Source organism: Mustela erminea, chromosome 3 (genome assembly GCF_009829155.1).
Source record: "Mustela erminea isolate mMusErm1 chromosome 3, mMusErm1.Pri, whole genome shotgun sequence".
NCBI lineage: Eukaryota > Metazoa > Chordata > Mammalia > Carnivora > Mustelidae > Mustela > Mustela erminea.
Window position 1 is genome coordinate 51,068,357 of NC_045616.1, and position 21,178 is coordinate 51,089,534.

Genomic DNA, 21,178 nt, shown 5'->3' on the forward strand with positions numbered 1-21,178 from the left:
TGGTATTTCCCCCATCTGACCCTGACTGTGCTATGTGGTGGAGGGAAAAAAAGAAGAAAAAACACTTAACCTATAATTTTATACTTGTAGTGTTTGTGATACTTCAGCCTCTTCCAGTTTAACTGGTCCTCTGATTAATTGGTCCATAGACCTATTTCTTTCTTCCCTTTTCTTTTTCCCAAGGTAGCCCTTGGGTTCAGGAGAAATACCAATGATCTTAGGGCACTGGGGTACGGGAGGAGGGTCTTTGATCTTGTGCTGATTTTGTCTACAGTGTAGCTGTGTTGCCCCTGGGTGAGGACTGGCTGGTCTCTGATGAGGTGTGATTAGTTGGTAGTACACTTGGCTGGTATCTTGCTGCTTTCATTCATACCTGGTGTGAACCTCCTATTCTACTAAGACCATAACTGTATTTGTGTATGTATGTATATAATTCATATGTATCATAAAATACACATATATACACACATGCAAAATATACACAGAAAACATAAACAGTCATATATATATATGTGTGTGTACATGTGTGTGTGTACAGTTTAGAAAACCGGGTGCAATATGAAAATGCAGGCTCATAAGTGTCCAAAGTTGTACGTTTGTTTTCTTAAATAAGCAAAGTACATGAGATTTTGTGTATGTGTGTGTGTGTGTGTGTGTGTGTGTGTGTGTGTGTATGTGTGTATTTCTCTATGATAAGACCTTATTTTTTTCCCTATATTATTAGGGGGTCTTCATATTCACTAAATCAGTTCTGATTTGGAGGTTTGCCAAAATAAAGTTCTGTTGGCTTCAAAGAAACATTGTGCTTTGCTGATCTCTGTAATACTAGCTTTTGGAGACTCTTAATTTCCAATCCAAACGATTTTGCCTAACCTTTTACAGATAGACTCACATAGTTTGGGAAATCAAAGAGAAAGGCATTTACAGCTAGATTGTTATGATGATCTATATGACATGATGAATAAATCTCTTTCTTTTTTAATGTTAATATCTCTTTCTACAAATCTCTGATGATTATACCTTGGTCAAAAGTAATGGTCTAGGAAAAAATATTTTATTTAAATGTCTGTCAGATAAATAAAAACCTGAAAAAAAGAAAATAAAAGAAAAAAATTAAATGACTGTTGGAAAATCCACAGTATACTTCTGAATAGACTTATTTGCAGGGAATGAAGATTCTCTAAGATACGTATGTACCCATTGCTATATCTTTGAAGTTTTTAATCTGTGCATTAATTTTAGAATTTTATCTAATGATGTTGTGAGAACTAAGAGAAAAACCAAAGAATAATTAAGATGCATTTTGCAAATTATCTGTATATTCTGTTTTTTTAAAAAATGAAAAAAGTCAGTCATGAATACAAACTCAGGATTCTGACGTATATTTTTTTGAATTTATAGCAACTTGTTATTATATTGTAATATAGGGGACTTGGTTTCAAATGGCCTGAAAACCTCTTTTACACTAGTCTTTTAAAGATGCATATTTTTGAGCAAGAAAAGAACTTCACTTAATTTTGAAAGCATCATGGAAGATCCAAAGACAACACAATACCTAAAATGATTGCCAGGCTTCCAACTCTTTCTTTTTGAAACTGAATCCAAAAGGAAGTTATTTATTGGCTGCGTAATTTTTACCTGGAGGTCTCCTTTAAGATTTGTTGTATCCCTGAACAAATATAATTCCAAGATCTATTTAGATTAATTGTAAAAATAAATATTTACTGAGTGTCAGCAATGAGGGAGATGTTGAAATCTAGTATGTGTTAATATTTAGTTAAAGGGAATTCTTTTTCATCATGGTAAGTTAGGCCTATCTCTTATTACTGAGTGAGAAGTAAAGCAGCCTCATGGGTTGAACTGGGAAAAATGCCAGTTACACATATATGTGCAACTACCTTCGGGGGATCTTACACATTTTGCAATCCTTGTTTTTTTTTGGGGGGGGGCAATTTCTTTCTTTTCCTTGATGTTTTCTAACCTAAAAGATAAGGATTTCTTATGCTTGTTATTCTCAACAATGGTGTAATTTTAAAGCTCTGTGAAGTACTCAGCTTTATAACAAGATAGTTCCTTGGGCAAATATCTTTTATTTTCTTTTTCCTCCTTCCTCCTTCCCTTCCTCTCTTTATCCCTTATTTTTCTCTTTTTCTTCATTTATTGTTCTTTTCTTCCCATCTGGAATCCTCCTCCCACCAGCATCAAAGGTAGTAAATCTGCATTTTTTTATTTAAACATTTGTGAGTTCTGCAATTCAAAACTTGCCCAAACATTTGAGAAGTTTTTTTCTATTAACAAATGGAAAATAACATGTTAAAAACATAATGTCTATCTATAGAAGGTAAAATACATTAAAAATAACTTTCAGCAATCTTTTGAATACTTTCCAGAGCACCATCAAATCGTGTCCAAATACTGTGCTGCTCTGGAGGACCATAACAATGGTAGCATTTGTTGGTGTTTTTGAATGTGGAGCGTTGATCATGGTAGTGTCAGGGAGTGGAATCAGTGAAGGAGAAAGAGAAGGCTATATTGACAGAAGCAGCAAAATAACTGGAGGAGGCTGGGTTCAAGATTGCTTATCTATGGTGTTTGGTGTAGAGCGAATGTTTGTGTTCCCTCAAAAATCATTCTGGTGAAACCTAATCCCTGCTGTGATGACAGCCAGAGGTGGAGCTTTGGGAGGTCATTAAGTCATGAGAAGGAGCCCCCAAGAATGGAATTAACAGTCTTATAAAAGAGATCCCAGAAGGCTCTCTCACTCCTTCTGCCATGTGAGGATAGATGGAGGAGACCATAGTCTGTGAACCAGGAAATGGGCTCTCAGGAGACAGTCATTCTGCTGGTATCTTGATCTTGGACTTCCCAACCTCTAGAACTGTGAGGAGTAAGTTTCTGTTATTTAGAAGCAACCCGGTCAATGGTGTTTGTTATAGCAGCCTCAACAGATTAAGACAGTTTTGGAAGCAGCTGCTGAAATGGTGAGCCAATGATGGTGTAAGTAGGCAGTTGGAGTGCCTTCAACTGGTACATTATGGTGTTGTCCTCACTGAGTAGTTGCACGCAGTTGAGTGTTAAAAGAGACCATGAGCATGAAAGGGAGGTTACCACATGAATTAGGATATTAGCTCTAATTGCTAATTAGATTCTTTTTTCTACTACAATTTGTGCTACACCTTTAAATTTAAATGTAAACACTGGGGCAGTGCTCATTGTTACGGTTTTGTTAGATTTATGAAATGTCCACAAAGTGCTTACATCTAAGCTGGCATTACTTTATGTGCAGAGTAGTAGGTAGGAGGCGGCTTTAAGCAAATCACTGAAAATTGCAGAAAATATTGCAGTATGTCAAGTGATTTAAGTTGTCAGGAAGGTTCGGAGATTAGTTCAGTTACTGAATTTCATGCTTAGTTCTTTCCTTTTTTTTTTTTCTTTTTTGCAAAATAATACTAGAAAATAGAGGTTAGCTATTACTCTTACTTTAATATTTCTCTTCTTGATTGCAATTGACATTTTTATTTGGACCACAAAGCATACAAAATATAGCCATATTCTTTTTCTCTTAAAAAAAGGTTGCATGAAATGAAATTCAGGCCATACACCTCTGTCTATTTCTTTTACATTTTGATGCAAGGAGCAGAGCATCTGTACTAATTTCTTATAGAAGATAGTTTTAGTAATGCCTCTTCATGTTGCTGGAATACATTTATTTAATAATTATTTTTGAAAGGTCTATTGCATGTCAGGAATGCCAGTACATGGTGGTTGGGATACATTACTGAATAAAGAAGACAAGGATCTCTACCCTAGAATTTACATTTTTAGCAGGAGAGGCAGATAATAGCCAAATAATAAGTAAGTAACTTATTCTATGTTAGAAAGTGATAAGTACTGTGGATAAAAGAAAAGTAAAGCAAGGTCAGGAGGATTGGGCTATTATGTTAAGTTCAGGCCATCTCCTCACTGGGATGACATTGGGGGAAAAAAATTGAAGAAGGTAAGGATTATGGCCATGAAGATCATTTGGGTAAGAATGGGGCAAGAATTGTCTGGCTGACTCAGACAATAGAGCCTGCGATTCTTGATCTCAGGGCTTTGGGTTCAAGCCTCACATTGGGTGTGGGGACTCCATAATGAATGAATGAATAAATGAATGAATGTCCCCAAAAGAATGCCCCCATTGAAATGTGTATTGCAGGAACAGTGGGGACCCATGTGTTCTTCCACATCCAGCACACCTTGTCATCTGACAAGGTGGAAAGTCAAGACTCCTTCCTTCAGTCAGTAAACACATAGCAAATGCCTGCTGAGCTTTTGGGAAATTAACATGTATCCTGACTGCTTAGAGCTTATAATTTATGGGGAAAATATGCATTAAACACCTAAACACCTTAACTATGCCTGTGAAATGTTTTCTGAAGTGTGAGGATGCCACAGAGGAATGTAGTAGGAGATTTGACTTCACCTCACACTCAGCAATGATTTTCTCAAGAAAATGACTTTCTGGAGATGTGAAGAATGAAGAGAAGTGAGTGGGATCAATGAATGAGTATCATTTTCTAGATAGAGGAATTAGCCTGTGCCAGAGGGACTGAAGTGGGAAAGAGACCAGCAAGTTTATGAAATTAGGAAAAGGCCAGTGTGACTTGAGCATGGAGAGCAGGAGGAATGGTTTGAGTCAAGGCTGTGGCCAGATGTTACACATCCTTAGACCATATTAAGGAGTTTGGACACTACCTAAGGGCCAGATGAAACCACTTGATGAGTTGTAATGTGTGCTGGCATTATAGAAATAGCAGCTAACTGGGAATCGGTGGACCTGGGGTCTAGAGCTGGCCATGGTACTAACTTGCTGTATGATTTGAAAAAGTAAAAAATACCTCTGGGCCAAATTATTTCATGCATCCATAAATAAATTTATATCTATATCCTTTTTTAATAATCTTGTCCGTATCTATATCTATTTGCTAGATTGCTTTGTCTTTACAATATTGTCATAGGTTGAATTGTGTCCCCCCAAAAGATAGATTGAAAGTCATAACCTCTAGTACCTCAGAATGTGACCTTATTTGGAAATAAGGTCATGCAAATGTAATTGGTTCAGTTAAGTTTAGGTCATAGTAGGGAAGGATGGGCCTTTTAATCCAATATGACTGATTTTCTTATACTGAGGGAGAGATTTGGGGGCTTGCAGAGGGAAGACAGCCATGAAAAGACAGAGGCAGAGATTGGAGTAATCCAGCTAAAGGCCAAGGAGTGCTAAGGATTGCATTTTTAACTAATTACATCTCAAAAGACCCTGTTTCCAAATAAGGGTCATATTCACAGGTTCCAGAAACTCAGACCTGAATATATCTTTTTAGAGGAAACACATTGTCCCATCTATTGTTCCTGTTCTCTGAAGAATTGTCTATACTCATCGTTTTGAATTTCTTGTGATCCTATTTAATCCTATAATTTGGTTTCTTTTCCTATCACTACCAACTAGCTACCATGAAAAAAAGTCACCAAAGATCCTCTAAGTGCTAATCCTTCAGATAATTTTTAATCCCCATCATACATGACCTCTAAAGGAATATTTGAATCTGTTGGCCACTTCTTTTCTCTTGAAACTTCCTCATCCCTTTGTTTCAAATCTACATTCATAATTTTCTTGTACTTCTCTAAATTTTTCATCCCTCTGCCTGTCCTTTATTCACTGGTTTCCCTTGAGTCTTATGCACTTTTTCTGGTTCATTCATCCATCCCTATGTCTTCACTCACTGAATGTAAGTTGATGATTCTCACATCTCCATCTTTAGCCAAGACCACTTTGAACCCCAGGTTACAGTGTTGAAATCCCTACTGGATAGCTCTGCTTAACATGTCCAAAACTGAGCTCATTGTTTTTATTTCATAACTATTCCATTTACTCCATTCTAGTGAACAGTATCACCATCTACTCTTTCATCTGAATCAGATACCTGGAAGTTGAATTAGATCCCTATGCTGCTGCCATTCCTCACCAGTCCTTTTTATTGTTTTTTCATCTTCATTGCACTGGTATTAGTTCTTGCAACATAGCTGGTCCCCCATTCCCAGTTTGTACTCTCTCAAGTCTGCTCTCCAGGATCAGAGAGGTCTTTCTCAATAAGAACCTTAAGATGTAAATCTTCTACTCAACCCCTTGAATTTTTTTTCAATTTTTATTTTTTATTGTTCAGAGAATAACATTCCAGCTCCTTAGCATGGTATCCACAGTCAGCCTTCTGCCTGTAGCCTAGCTTATGTTCTACCTGCCAGCCTTTAAATGATGCTTCTCTCACACCCTGATGGCTGTTCTTATCCAAACAGGCCAGGTGACTTTCACAGCATTGCTTTTACTCATCCTCATCCCTTATAATAAAAGCCCCTTCCCCAGTCTTCCTGAATGAACATCCTTCATGTTTTTTTCAAGTCTAACCTCTAGCATTATATTTTCTGTGAACTTTCTCTGATTGTCCTTGCTCAAGTAGTTCGCCCTTTATCCTTTGAGATGTTCTGTCTTATCATCTGTGACATTTTATGAATTTAATGTGCATGCATCTGTTTCCTCTTCTACACTGCAAATACCTTGAGGGTAAGGGCTACTGTATTGATCGTTTTATTTCCAGGACCTAGAACAGTGCCTTCCCATAACTAGTGCTTAATGAATGTGTTTTGAAGGTATAGCATATGCAGTTTCCAAGTACTTTAGTTTTAAAAGGAGCACAGTAACTTTAGGATTTTGATTTTTTTATGTACCAAATTATTTCTCCAAGTTATTAAAAAAGGCAAATCTTGAAGAACTTCCAGGAATTAAAAAAAAAGAAAAATCCAGCTGAATATGAAATCACTTCATAGAGTAATAATGCAATACTATACTTTGAAATTTTGCCACGGTCTATATTCCATTATGTTTTGTAGTTAATCACTTTTGCTTTAAAAATTCTAAGTTGATCAAAAGGTAAAATAAGAGGGAAACTCTCTCTCTCTCTTTTTTGAGAAAGAATGCGCAAGCACACACACAGGATTTGGGGAGGGGCAGAGGGAGAGTGAGAGAGAGAGAATCTCAGGCAGGCTCCTCACCTTGACACAGAGCTCAATGCAGAGCTCAGTCCCATAACCCAGAAATCATGACCTAAGCCTAAATTAAGAGTCAGAAGCTTAACCAGCTAGGCCACCCAGGAGCCCCAAGGGAAACTTTCTTTAAGCCAGCAGTGGCTGGTGAACCAGTATGTATTGTCTTCAATGGAAAAGAGTTAGTCAACTTTTCCTTGTTTCATCCTGTAGGACAGAGGGAGGTAGTGACCATAAGCAGTAAGCAATAAATTCTGTTTAAAGAGGGCATGCCAATAAAGGTTTCCCCACAGTGAGGAAGCTGCTGCCAGTTCGTTTTGAATGCTTAATGCTTTATTATGTTGTTTCTGGATGGCTTTCCTTCTTTCTTTTCCCACTCCTTGGGCCCCTCCTCTAGGGCTCAGTAACACGGTAGAGATGCTTTTTGACAGACAAGAGATAATCTTACACTTGACTTCCAATATCAAGGCATTTTAACCGGCACACTTTATATTGAATAATTCATGGGTATTCAAGCTTTAGTTCACTCCACAAAGAAAGTGCTTTCTCTTAGCAGCCACACTAGATATGAGCAGCTAATTCATTATTTAAAGAGATTAAGTATTAGCAACTGGTACTGGCTCTTCAGCGCTCTCTTTATTCCCTTTGCTCGTGTTATCCCCAGCCTCTCAGCTGCCTAGAACAGTTTTTAGATTGATTTTACCATATTTAAGTCTTTTTAAAAACAGATCTACCCCAAAACCTCACTATTTTCAGACTGCTTTGTCCTATTTTAAAAATGTAAAGCAATGTCTGTTAGAACTCTGTGAATCTCTGCAGGCTCGCAGGAATATATACAATTGCAACTCTTTTTGCTTTCAGTTAAGAAAATGTGGCAGGTGGGAGGAATGTAAGAAATCTGAGTTTGTTCAAATTTACAGACCACTTGCTGCAATAGGCCAAGGAAGGCTTGGGCATTTTAAACAGGTGGTGAAAGTGGATGAATTCTCAACTTTCAAGTATTGTTCCTCTGAAAGGAAAAGTCCCCATGGAGAACTGTCCTCTTTATATTTTGAGAGAAAATGAGAGGAAGAAGGGTTTGAAATGTCTGTTTCTCTTTTGTAGACAGATCCTCAGGTTGGATCTCATTCACCACAAATTTTCACTCTTTCATTACCAGTTAAGAAGAGAGAGGAAAATTTGTCAAGAGGTTATGAGGTTTCACTTTCTGTAAACCTTGCTAAAGGGTACCATAACAATGTAAGCAGGTCTGGAATGGTAAAATAGTGAGAAACGTATATACACAGGCACACACACATTTATATGAGAAACTTTTTTAAAAAAGTGACTGATGCTGAAGAAATGTATTTTCAGGATGTGAAATGAAAGAAAACATTGGATATCATGTTGCTTAAAGCAGTAATAAATGCTTCTCTTAATTTTATATTTTGGATTAGAGTTAGCCTTTTCTAGGAGTGTATTAAAGCAGATATTCCATTAGAATGATAAAAATAAGTTGATGGTTTTATTTCTACTTTATATGGCCTGAACAAAACTGGATGCCTTTAAAACTAAGGAACCTCTAAACTTGTATAGCTTTCCTTTCACATTTAAATTATTCAACGGTATGGATTGTAAATGAACTCCCTATACCTCTAGAATGCTCTTGAATTTCAGGTAACTTCTACTTTCTGGGTAGGGAATGTATTATGTGCATATTTTATTCATTCAAAAATTTCCTGAATTGGAATATTGTAAAGAAAATGGGAAAAGCATATAATAGATGATCAATAAAAGATATATTTTTTGAATGACTAAAACTTAAATAAGCCCAGATTGGGCCCATCCTGTGAAAAACCTTGCTTTGAAAGGGAGAAAAATATGTCTGCATCAAAAAGCAATTGCCCTTTTATTGTGTTAAACGCAAGGTCCTGTGCATTTACAAATATTCAAAAGCAAGATACTGTCCTTACCTCGTAACAGTCAATGTCTACACTAGCCTTAGAGCCATCAGGGAATAGAGAAGTGAGACATAGGAGACCAGAGGGTCACCAAAGTTGTTTCTTAAGGTTAGATTCTACAAGCTCTTTCTTGTCTAGTATGCAAGGAGGAGCCTCAGTTGAGTATTTTTCACACAGAAGAGTATACAATGGTAAGTGGCTTGGGTTTTGAAGTTAAAATGACCTGTGTCTAAAATATAGTTCTACCATGTAATAGCTGTTGCAACCTTGAGGAAATGGTGAACTCTCCCCAAGCTTCTTTTTCTCATCTGTAAAATGAGGATTTTAATAATATGTACCTCATAGGTATGAGAATTAATGAGATAATGTCTGAAAATTGCTTGCATAGTGCTGAGCACATAAGAAACATTCAGTAAACCTCTTTTCAAAAAGTGTTTTTGGAAAATTAACCTGGCACTGACATAGAAATTTAATTTGCAGTTGAGATTGTAGAAGTTTAGGAAATTGCTGCATTGTAAAAAATGGGGAGTTTTATGAAATGCTAATGTGTTTTGTCCTAATGTAAATAGGCATTCCGGATCAGTTGTGGCAAAAAGGAGAAAAAAACATTTCATACTGATCTTGGACATAATTATCCGTAGATAACAAAAGAGACCTGCACAATATGATCTGGTAGCTACCATTTCCACTGGGGTGTTTTTACATGTCTTCGTTGAGGTAAAATATGTTTTAAAAGAAAAATAAATGTAGCTTTGTTCTTTGCAAAGTTTTATAAACATTTTGAAGTTTCTGTAAAAATTTGATAGTATATGTTGTGCTATGTATTGATTATATTAAGCATTCAACTGAGAAAGAGATTGGAATTGAAATCTGTTTCTTGAATGGGAAAAAGGATTGGAGAATGAGGGGCCCATCTATTATTATAACTTAGCTTTAAAAACTTTTTTAGGGATCTGAATTGTGAAAGATTGAGACAACATAGTTGGACAGAAACTGTCTTCTCCAAGAATCAGAATTTAAATTACGAATCCCGCATTTTAAGATTTATCTATCATGTCATTTGTCACATAGAATCTATATCTTTCTTCTGGATTTCTTCCGGAGACCTTTTTAAACAATACTATATTTTTCTAGCACACATATACACACATACACATTTATAAACACAAAACTTTCAAATGTAGGTAGCCACGCCCACTTCCTCTGAATGATGGAATCTCAATAAAGAGACAAAATAAGAAGACTAAAATACCATATATGTATAAAAAATTTATCAATCATTCTAAAACTTTATAAAAGTAAGCTATTTTTTCCCTTTGTAAGCAGGCTTACTTTTATGGATTAAAAGTGCTGACAGCCAGTCTGGAGGACCAAATTGTGTTTGGCAGTTCTCATTTGCAATTAGCGAGGGACACCATTCCTCAATGGTAGGGTCACCTAACCAATGCCAAGTTGAAGTCCACCCACAATTATTGAATGCTGACAACATGCCCTCCTTGTGCCATATGCTGGGAACTTAAATAGGAACTAATGCTGGAAACTCAAAGAGCTAACATCAAGATGTTTTTGACTGAAGGCAGATACTAGAATATTTGTATTATTTTGGTGTATGTAGCGAGTACTCTGTTGCTAATAATAGTAAAAGACCTAAAGTTTGTGAATGACATGAATTTTTCATCTGTCTAAAAGGAGTCAATGTTTATGCACCACACCCAGTGCATAACAATGAATTCTGGAACACTGAAAAGAATAACATAAAATAAAATGAAAAAAAGAAAAAAAGAATTTCCAAATGCCAAAACAAAAAAAAAAATAAATAAAAGGAGTCAGTGTTATTCCTCTAATGCTATCACTTGCACTAATGTACTTGAATGAATTCAGATATGATTTTAAGGAGGATGAGAGAAATCACGAGTAGAGCCACAACTATGCAGCAGCCTCTGGCGACCAGCCATTAGTGCTCTATGACTAATAGTTGTGTGCTTGGAGTGTTTTGTAGAATTTGTGAAGTATGACATTACAGTTGCTTTCATTGTCTTTATAATTTTACCCATGAATACATTTTTAGTGAAAGTGTGAGACGAGATTAAACACCGGTGCTTAGAGTTTTATACAGTTAATTGTCTTATTGAGAATGATGTTCTTTACATAAAATTATGTTACAGCCTATACATTATATGTAGTAATAAAAATGAATTATATTTATTTATGAATATCCCTAGTGTTACACAGTTGCTCAACTTATTAATGTTACTTGTTAAGTACAATTCTAGAAAGTTCAAAATTCATATTTAAGAAATGTGGTTTAATATTATAGAAAATATTAGTCACTTATTTTTCCCTATAAAAACCATTTTGACATCTTTAAAAATATGATTTAATTTTCATGTTTTATAAGTACTTTTTTGAATGCTATGCTAATGAAAATAAGACATCCATATTATTTGGTTTATTTCCAGATTTTTTCACTTTTTCCTTTCCCACTGAATTGTATGGCTCTTGTAAGCATTATTTGACTTGTGGAATACAATGGGGAAAAAAGAAAGTTGGGACGCAGTAGCCTAGTGGATTTCAATTATACCTTTTCTCCAAGTGTGTGATTGTCCTATACAGACTGTTGCAACAAGGCCTGAGAGTTATTCAGCTTTCAGTTATTTGGCCAGCTACAAATCTTGTCTTTGATACTTATAACCTGTCTATTTTCCAAACCTCAAATTTCCTGATTTTTATTATATTCCTTTTTTTGGGTTCAGATTGCCCACTTCTCTGGGCTACTAATATTAGGATTGAGAAAGTCTTTCCAGTTATTGACCAGTTCTGTCCAGACAGGGTAAATGAGGACCCTTTCCAAATGCTTTTTGGAAATAGTTATATTTAATGCCTCAGATTTGATTTGTCAATCTTATTTCAATTGACTGCCTTACCATCTAAATTCCATATTTATGAGAAACTGAATTAGTATATATGGGGTGATTCAAGAGCAGTAAGATATTTCAAAGTTGCTACAAAGAACAGGTGTATTTTAAAATAATATGAGCCTAACAGGGCTGAGAAAGCTGCATGTGTCTAGAACTAAACAGACCCATAAGAAAATAAAGATACATTACTGGCCAACTTTGGTGCCAGAAAAAAGATTGTGAGTTTTAAAATGTAGGTATCAAGATAAAACCTCAGAAATTATGTTACAAAGGAGGAAAAATAGAACTAAATCAATCATCTAAATTCTTTTGGTAATTTTTAAAGTACTACACTAATTTCCTCTCTAAAGACAAAAATAACAAGTAAACTCAACAAATAACAACTGGTTATAAGAACAAATGTCTTTAAGGTGACATCTTTTTGATTATTGATACTCTAGCTTCAGCCCATTATTATTTAGCTGATTTGGGTTTGAAAAGTACCTCTTTCCCTTTAACAACCTATAAATTTTTGCCACCTCAACTGTAGACAATTTAAAGAAGGGAAAACCATTTTTCTTTATTGTCCCACAGGTATCGTCTTTTAAACAGAAATTCAAACAAACCATGGATTCTAAAACACTTGAATCAAAACAGGGCCGTGTGTGGTATATTCAGCTTTTGTCTCTAAAACCTATGCTATTACCCACTAATTCAATTAATGTAGATAAGTTTTGGGTATTTTATTACTGATAAGCATTGTTTAATACAGTTAAAAGGTCTAAGAAAGCTGAGCTAGAATTACTTCAGAATTGCATAATTTTTTAAAAAGATTTTATTTATTTATTTGACAGACAGAGATCACAAGTAGGCAGAAAGGCAGGCAGAAAGAGAGGAGGAAGCAGGCTCCCTGCCAAGCAGAGAGCCAGATGCGGGGCTTGATCCCAGGACCCTGGGATCATGACCTAAGCTGAAGGCAGAGGCTTTAACCCACTGAACCACCCAGGCGCCCCCAGAATTGCATAATTTTGATGGCTGTTTTTGTGTCATTTAACTTTTTTAAAGTTAAATTAACTATTATCCATCTTTTTCTTTTTTTAAAGATTTTATTTATTTATTTATTTATTTGAGAGAGCAAGCACAAGGGGAGTGTTGGGGGGTTGGGGGATGGGGCACCAGAAAGAGAGGGAGGAGGGAGCCTGATGTGGGTCTTGATCCCAGGACCTTGAAATCATGACCTGAGCTGAAGGCAGACACTTAACCAACTGAGCCACATAGCTGCCCTCTATTATCCATCTTGTCAGTAACAAATGATGTAGATATTGTAGAATACATATATGCAAATTAGTTATACTGTGCTTTAGGAGGTATAACATGGCTTTTTCTTGTTGATTATTATCTATTTAGAAGTTTTCCTTTATGATTATCAGTTAAAAAGCAATAACAGGCCAAAATTAAAATTTGGCCATGTATAAACCATAAGGTAAATTATTCTGAACGTGGGAAATCCAAAGTGATTTCTTCGGTGAAGTTGAGATACAACATGTAGAAAGAATTTTGTCAGACCCTAGGCAGCCATGCTACTAGAGTCCCAGGACTCAGATTGTAAGAGAAGAAACACTTTGCCTTCCAGAAACATTTGTGTATGGGGAATACTGCAAATGAAGGCAGATGTAAAATAAAAACCTGAAGGATTTAACCCTTGAATTCTTCTCTTTAGTTTGTTCCAGTTCCTCCGAATGACTGAACATATCCTGAAATGTCTATTATCTGTCCTTTATCTGTATATCTACCACAGAAACTTTCAGTGTATACAAATACAAATTATTTGATATTGTCAGGACATACAGCATTTCATGTAAATTCATATATGACTTATCCACAGAACTGAAGCATGACTCTGAGAATTGCACTTAAAAAAATCAACAATTTGAGGAAAAAATGTCTTCAAAGTAGTGAAATGTTTCTGGGCTTCCTTAAATGAACACCCAGCCATAATTTTTTCCCTCAAATTCAGAATAAGAAAATGCTTTGGGTCCTCATACACTGAAGCTTGAGAGAGCCCCCCTCCCTGAGGAGTTCGTAAGCCTTTGGTATGTCTAATGTTATACTTTAGTTTGTTTCAACCACGCTTTCAATCTTTATTGCTGTCTATGAGCCTATGTTTCAAACAGCCCTTCTATTGATACTCTCTTTTCTCTACCATAATTTGTATATTCTGTACAACCTGAGGCTGAGAGTCTTTGCTTAACAGAATTTTCTCTACATACTGGACTCCAAGCAAACTCTCTGGGAGCTATTCTATGATTATAAAAATCAAAACTATTTTCATTTGTAGTGTTATGACTGGACACTTACTGAAACCGTTTTGATCAGGGCTCCAAGAAACAAACACATATAAGTAAGAGTTGGGCCCTTCTGTGATCAAATATGCAAATAGGTCACACTTTGTTTTGTTAATGTTCTTGGGAAAACATTGCTTATAGGCAATATGGGCAAATAGGGCACGATTAGAGTTGCTAAAACTCTAGAGATCTTTCTACTTAGCTTAATATAAAGTATTAGAGACACAGAAATTCTGTTTTGAATTATTAAACTATTACTTTTGAATTTTGTGTAGCCAGATTTCCCAGGGTTTCCATTTAGTGTTTACTAAACTAATAAGAGTTCCTTCTGGAATCAGCAGAACTCAGCTCTGGCAGGGACCTGGTAAAGTTCTAGCCCTAGATGCGAGTAGGAAATAAAATCTCTTTGCATTCCTTCTTCCAGAGAGGAGAAATAAACAAGTCCCATGAAAAATATATGTTCATTGTATTACACATTACACAAACATCTCTTTGAGATGTTTGTCGGTCACCCCTCCCCCACTGCACTGCATTTTGAGAACCTAATACCAGCTACTAGAAGTTATGTTGTACTACAAAAAATAGAAGACCTTAAAAAAAAACCCTCAGGTATAGCTAGCATTCAAAATGCTAGATAAATGTAAAATTAATTTCAGTTGCATAAATATCTAAATAACTCTTGAGTTAGAGTTGTATTAGTTCCTTTAGATGATGTTCAAGGTGTAGGAAGGCAAACGTGAACATAGATATTCATTTATCTCTATAAAATACTTTTGGCTTGAAATTATTAGCCTTTATGTCCAATTCAGATAGCTGGCTAGAGAACTCAAGATGCCAAGACATCCCTTCTATTGTAGCATTTATAATTATTTTTTAAAAGATTATTTATTTATTTATTTGACACAGAGAGAGATCACAAGTAGGCAGAAGCAGGCAGAGCTGGGTGGGGGGCGGGGAAGCAGGCTCCCTGCTGAGCAGAGAGCCTGATGCGGGGCTCGATCCCAGGACCCTGAAATCATGACCTGAGCCGAAGGCAGAGGCTTTAACCCACCGAGCCATCCAGGCACCTCCACTGAGCCACCCAGGAGCCCCTCTCTCTCTGCTTTTAAGTAAAATAGCATTTCAGTCATTTGGGAAAACTGTATTTGAAAAAAAAAATTCTTTTGAGAAATAGTTTTTGTCTCAGTAGTTTCCAACTAACACATCAAACTGTACTAATAGGTCTCACACATGTAATGGACTGTTGCCATCACAATTCCTTAAATTGAAGGTAGAGGTTTGGAAGGAGCTCTGGAACATGGCTCCAGAGTTTGGCTATCTTGCTTTCAGCCTATTAGTTTTTCGGCAGTACCTTCCCCAGCTCCAACCGGTAAAAGTTTAGGGGAATGAGTAGTTCTCCTTTCCTTTCCTTTTTCTTTTTTAAAAAAATGAAAGTTTGAGTGACAGACAACATTATATTAGTTTTAGGTGTACAATATAATGATTTGACATTTATATACATTACAAAAAGTCTAGTTACTGTTTCTCAACATACAAAGTTACAAAGAAAAATATTTTTTCTTATAAACTTTTAAGATTTACTTTCTTAGCAACTTTCATATTTATAATACAATGTTACTGACCAAAACTAGCACCATGCTGTGCATTTCATCCTTATGACTTAGTTATTTTGTAACTGGAAGTTTGTATTCAACCATTTTACTCAACCCACCCATGCTCCTCCCCCTGGTAAACACCAGTCTAGTTTCTGTACCCATGAGTTTTGTTTTGTTTTAGGACTGTTTGTTCTATTTCTCTGAAAAATGCCACTGGAATTTTAATAGGGATTGCACTGAGTCTCTAGTGCTTTGGGTAATATGCACATTTTTTATAATATTAATTTTTCTCATCCATGAACATTGGCTATCTTTCCATTTATTTTTATTGCCTTCCAGTGTTTTCATCAGCATCTTATAGTGTTCAGTGTATAGGTCTTTCATCTCTGTGGTTAAATTTAGTCCTAGGTATTTCCTTGTTTTTGATGCAATTGTAAATGGAATTGTTTCCTAATTTCCATTTCTGATAGCTGTTAATTTATAAAAACACAATAGGTGTTTTTTTGTTTTGTTTTTGGTATAGATTTTGTACCCTACAACTTTATGGAATTGTTTATTAGTTCTGACAGTTTTTTTTTTTGGTGGGGTCTTAAATGTAAAATCATGCTGTCTTCAAATATGATAATTTTTCTTCTTACTTATCAATTTGGAAGACTTTTATTTCTTTTCCTGCTTAATTGTTCTCTCTAGGACTTCCAATATTATAATGAGAAGAGTGGATATTCTTGTCTTATTCATGATTTTAGAGGAAAAGCTTTCAGCTTTTTGTTCTTTTGTGATATTAGTTTTCATCTGGTCATATGTGGCCTTTATTATGTTGAGGTATGTTTCATCTATACCCACTTTGTAAAGATTTTTATCATATATCTGAAATTAATGATGTAGTATATGTTGGCTAATTGAATTTAAATTAAGAAAGAACTTTTATTATAAATGGATGTTGAATTTTGCAAATGCTTCTTATACATCTATTGAGAAGAGTATATGATTTTTTATTCTTCATTTGTTAATGTGTTACAACAGGATGATTGATTTGCAGGTGTTGAACCATCCTTGCTTCCTGAAGTTATTTCCTACTTGATCATGCTGTATGATGCTCTTAATGCATTGTTGAATTTAGTTTGCTATTTTGTTGAGGATTTTTGCATGTCGGTTCATCGGGGATATTGGCCTGTAATTTTCTTCATTTGTGATGTCCTTGTCTGGGCAAGGTATGCTGGCCTTGAGTTTGGGAGCATCCCCTCCTCTTCAGTTTTTTGGAAGAGTTTGAGAATAATAGATATTAGCTCATCTTTGAATGTTTGGTAGAATTCACCAGTGAAGCCATATGGTCCTGAACTTTTATTTGTCAGGAGTGTTTTGATTACTTATGCCATCTCCTTACTGGTAATCAATCTATTCAGATTTTCTGTTTCTTCCCGATTCAGTCTTGGAAGATTGCATGTTTTGAGGAATGTATCCAGTTCTGGGTTGTCCAGTTTATTGATGTGGTCTCTTATGATCCATTGTATTTCTTTGGTATTAGTTATAACTTCTCTTTTCATATCTGATTTTATTTTTGTGCACTTTATTTTTTTCTTAATGAGTCTAGTTAAAGTTCTGTCAATTTTGTTTATCTTTTCTGAGAAGCAGCTCTTAGTTTCATTGAGCTTTTCTGTTTCTGTTTTTGTCTCCAGTCATTTATTTCACCTCTCATCTTTATTATTTCCTTCCTTCTACTGCCTTTGGGCTTTGTTATTCTTCTTCTAGTTCCTTTGAGTGTAAACTTAGATTGCTTGAGATTTTTCTTGTTTCTTGAAATAGGCCTGTGTCATAAATGTTCTTCTTAGAACTGCTTTTGCTGAATCCCAAGCATTTTGGACCATTGTGTTTTCACTTTCATTTGTCTCAAGCTGTTTTTTAAATTTCTTCTTTCATTTGTTTATTGACTCATTGGCTGTACAGGGTCTTGCTGTTTAATATTTGTGATTTTTCAGTTTTCATGTTGTAATTGATTTCTAGTTTCATACCATTTTGGTCAGAAAAAGATGCTTGATATGATTTCAGTCTTCTTAAATTTATTGATACTTGTTTTGTGGTCTAGCATATGATCTATCCTGGAGAATGTTCCACATGTACTTGAGAAGAATGTGTATTTTGTTGTTTTTGGATAGAATGTTCTGTATATATCTATTAAGTACATCTTGTTTAATGTGTCATTCAAGGCTGATGTTTCTTTATTTTCTGTCTAGATGATCTTTCCATTGATGCAAGAAGGCTATAAAAGTTTCCTATTATTATTACTGCCAATATCTCTCTTTAGGTCTGTTAATATTTTCTTTATATATATAGGTACTCCAATGTTGGGTGCACAGTATCCTCTTGTTGGGTTGACCCCTTTACCATGTAATGCCCATCTTTGTCTCTTATTACAAATTTTTTGTTTTAAAGTCTGTTTTGTCTGATATTAAGTACTGTTACCCCAGCTATTCTTCTTTTCTTTTTTTTTCCATTTGCTTGAAACATCTTTTTCTATCCCTTTACTTTCAATCTGTGTGTGTTCTTACATCAGAGATAAGTCTGTTATGGCAACATATAGATTTTTTTTAATCCACTGACCTTCTTTATGTCTTTTGATTAGAGAATTTAGCCCACTTATATTTAAAGTAATTATTAATAGTTAAGTACTTATTGAAATTTTGGTGTTTTCTGGCTATTTTGTAGCTCCTCTGTTCCTTTTTTCTCTTGTTTTCTTCACTTGTGGTTTGATGACTTCCAATTTAGTATTATGTTTAGATTCCTGTCTCATCTTTTATGTATGTATTATAGGTTTTTGTTTTGTGGTTATCAAAACTTACTTATGGTCTATTTTAAGCTGATAACAAGTTAAGTTTAAACACATTTTAAATCTGTATTAAAAGAATAAAAATAAACACATTTTAAATCTGTATTTTTACTCTCACCATGTTATATGTTATATTTTTGATGTTACATTTTACATCTCATTTTGTGTATCTTTAACTAATTATTGTAATTAATAGTTATTTTTACTTCTTTTGTCTTTTATCTTTCATACTAGTTGTATAAGTAATTTACTTCCTCTACTACATGTTTACCTTTCTTAGTGAGATTTTTACTTTCATATGTTTTATTACTAATTAGTGTCCTTTCTTTAAAACTTAAAGAAGTCCCTTTAAATTTTCTTATTGGGCTGGTTTAGTAGAGACATTCCCGTTTAGCATTGCTTATGTGGAAGATCAGTTCTGAATGATAACCTTGCTGGGTACAGTATTCTTAGTTAGAAGTTTTTTCCCTTTCAGTGCTTTAAATATATTCTTCTGACCTACAAAATTTCTGCTGAGAAATCTGTTGGAAGTCTTACGGAGGTTCCCTTTTATGGAATAAGTTGTTTTTCTCTTGTTGCTTTTAAATTATCTCTTTAATTTTTGGCATTTTTATTATAATGTGTCTTGGTGTGAGTTTTTTTAGTTCATCTTGTTTGGAACTCTCTGGGATACCCAGATCTGCATATCTATTTCCTTCCCTGGGTTAGGGAAATTTTTAACCATTATTTCTTCAAATAAACTTTATACCCCTTTCTCTCTTCTCTTTCTGGGACCCTATAATGTGAATGGTATTCTACTTCATATTATCCCATAGGTCCTTTAATCTATCTTCATTTTTAAAAATTCCCTTTTTCTTTTCCTCTCTTTGCTGCTGTTTGGGTGAATTCTACTGCCCTGTCTTCCACATCACTGATTCTTTCTACTCCTTCATTTGGTCTTTTATTAAACCTGTCTAGCATATTTTGCTCTTCAGTTATTACTTTCTTCAGCTATGTGAATTCTTTTTGATACTTTCTTATATTTTATGCCCTTTCTTCCTGTGTTTATCCCTTTTCCTTCCAAGTTCAGTGATAATCTTTATGACCATTATTACTTTGAAGTCTTTAACAGATAAATTACTTACCTCCATTTTGTTGAAGTTTTTTTCTGGATTTTTATCTTGTTCTTTCATTTGGAATATATTTCTCTGTTTCCTCATTTTACTTAACTGTATGTTTGTTTCTATGTGTTAAGTGAAATAGCTCTCTGAATTTTGAAGGGATGGTTCTGTAGTGAGGTGAGCTTTATTGCTTAACCTTCCCTAGTTTTTTGTTGTCTCTTGAACTATTAGGCTGATTGTTTTAGACCCATGGGTCTCAGAAATTCAACCCCTCCTAGGGTGTTCAAAGTGCATGTCTCCTGTGTGGTCTCTGTATGTGTACCCTGGCTTAGAAGGTCTTGGGTGGGAGGCAAGGCATTCACCCATTGCCTTGGCAGGAGTGGGGCATGGCAGAAGCACATTGGGGAGCACTAGCAGGTTATTACAAGGGTGCAAAAATGGTTCCCACAGTGCCAGCACTAGTAAGGTAGAAAAAAAAAAACATGAAAATGGTGCCTGATAACACCCCCATCTCTGTGGAGAATTTCAAAAGGCTTTTGCCCCTCTGGCAGATGCTTTAAGATTAACAAATGAGTCTTCTTCACATATGGTCTTGGCATTTTTCCAGCTGCTGGTTTTGCACTGGGTCCAGGGATTATTGGGTTTGCTCAGGAGCCCGTTAAGATCATAATCTCCATTCTCTACAGCCTTATGGTTCTCTTGGGTGTAAGCCCCACTGGTTTTAAAAGCCAAACATTTTGGAGGTTCATCTCTCTGGTACAGGTCCCAAGTATTGGGGTGCCTGATGTAGAGCATAAAACCCTCACTCCTCAGGGTGGAGTTCCATATTTGTGAGACCTCCCCCTGCCCCACCCTGACTCCCACCCAAGACCTTCTAAGCCAGGGTACACATACAGAGACCATACAGGAGACACGCCCTTTGAACACCCAAAGGGATTGAATTTCTGAGACCCATGGGTCTAAAACAATCAGCCTAAGAGTTCAAGAGACAACAAAGAACTAGGGAAGATTAAGCAATAATGTTCATCTCACTACACAGTTTATGAGACTTCAGTTAGGACCCGATGGTGGGTCACTGTGTTAGGAGTGAGCTTTCGGCAAGACAATCTCTAACTGTCCTACCATCTTGATCTGATCCTTATTCTTCGTTGTGGAGTAGCTGTTAACTAGTTATCAGATTCTTTTCATAAGTAATTGTTCCACATGTAGCTATAAATTTGTTGTGTCTATCGAAAAAGTGAGTTTAGGATTTTTCTATTCCACCACATTAAACTGCCTCATCTTTTAATTAAAAAAAAAGAGAGAGAGAGAGAGAACCCCTGCTTCATGTTACCACTTGGAAATTTTCACTTTTTTACCATTTTTACACTCTGTGTTCTTATCCAAATCCATTCTAATTC

At 35.5% G+C, this 21,178-nt stretch overlaps 1 long non-coding RNA gene across 1 annotated transcript; it reads right to left on the reverse strand.

Moving 5' to 3' along the window:
• Positions 1-1,713: 1,713 nt before the first annotated feature.
• Positions 1,714-18,261, reverse strand: LOC116585582. The gene is made up of 3 exons (XR_004283706.1): positions 18,207-18,261; positions 4,846-4,852; positions 1,714-1,724 (listed from the first exon to the last, which is right to left on the reverse strand). It is a non-coding gene; the product is annotated as an uncharacterized LOC116585582 (long non-coding RNA).
• Positions 18,262-21,178: the final 2,917 nt, after the last annotated feature.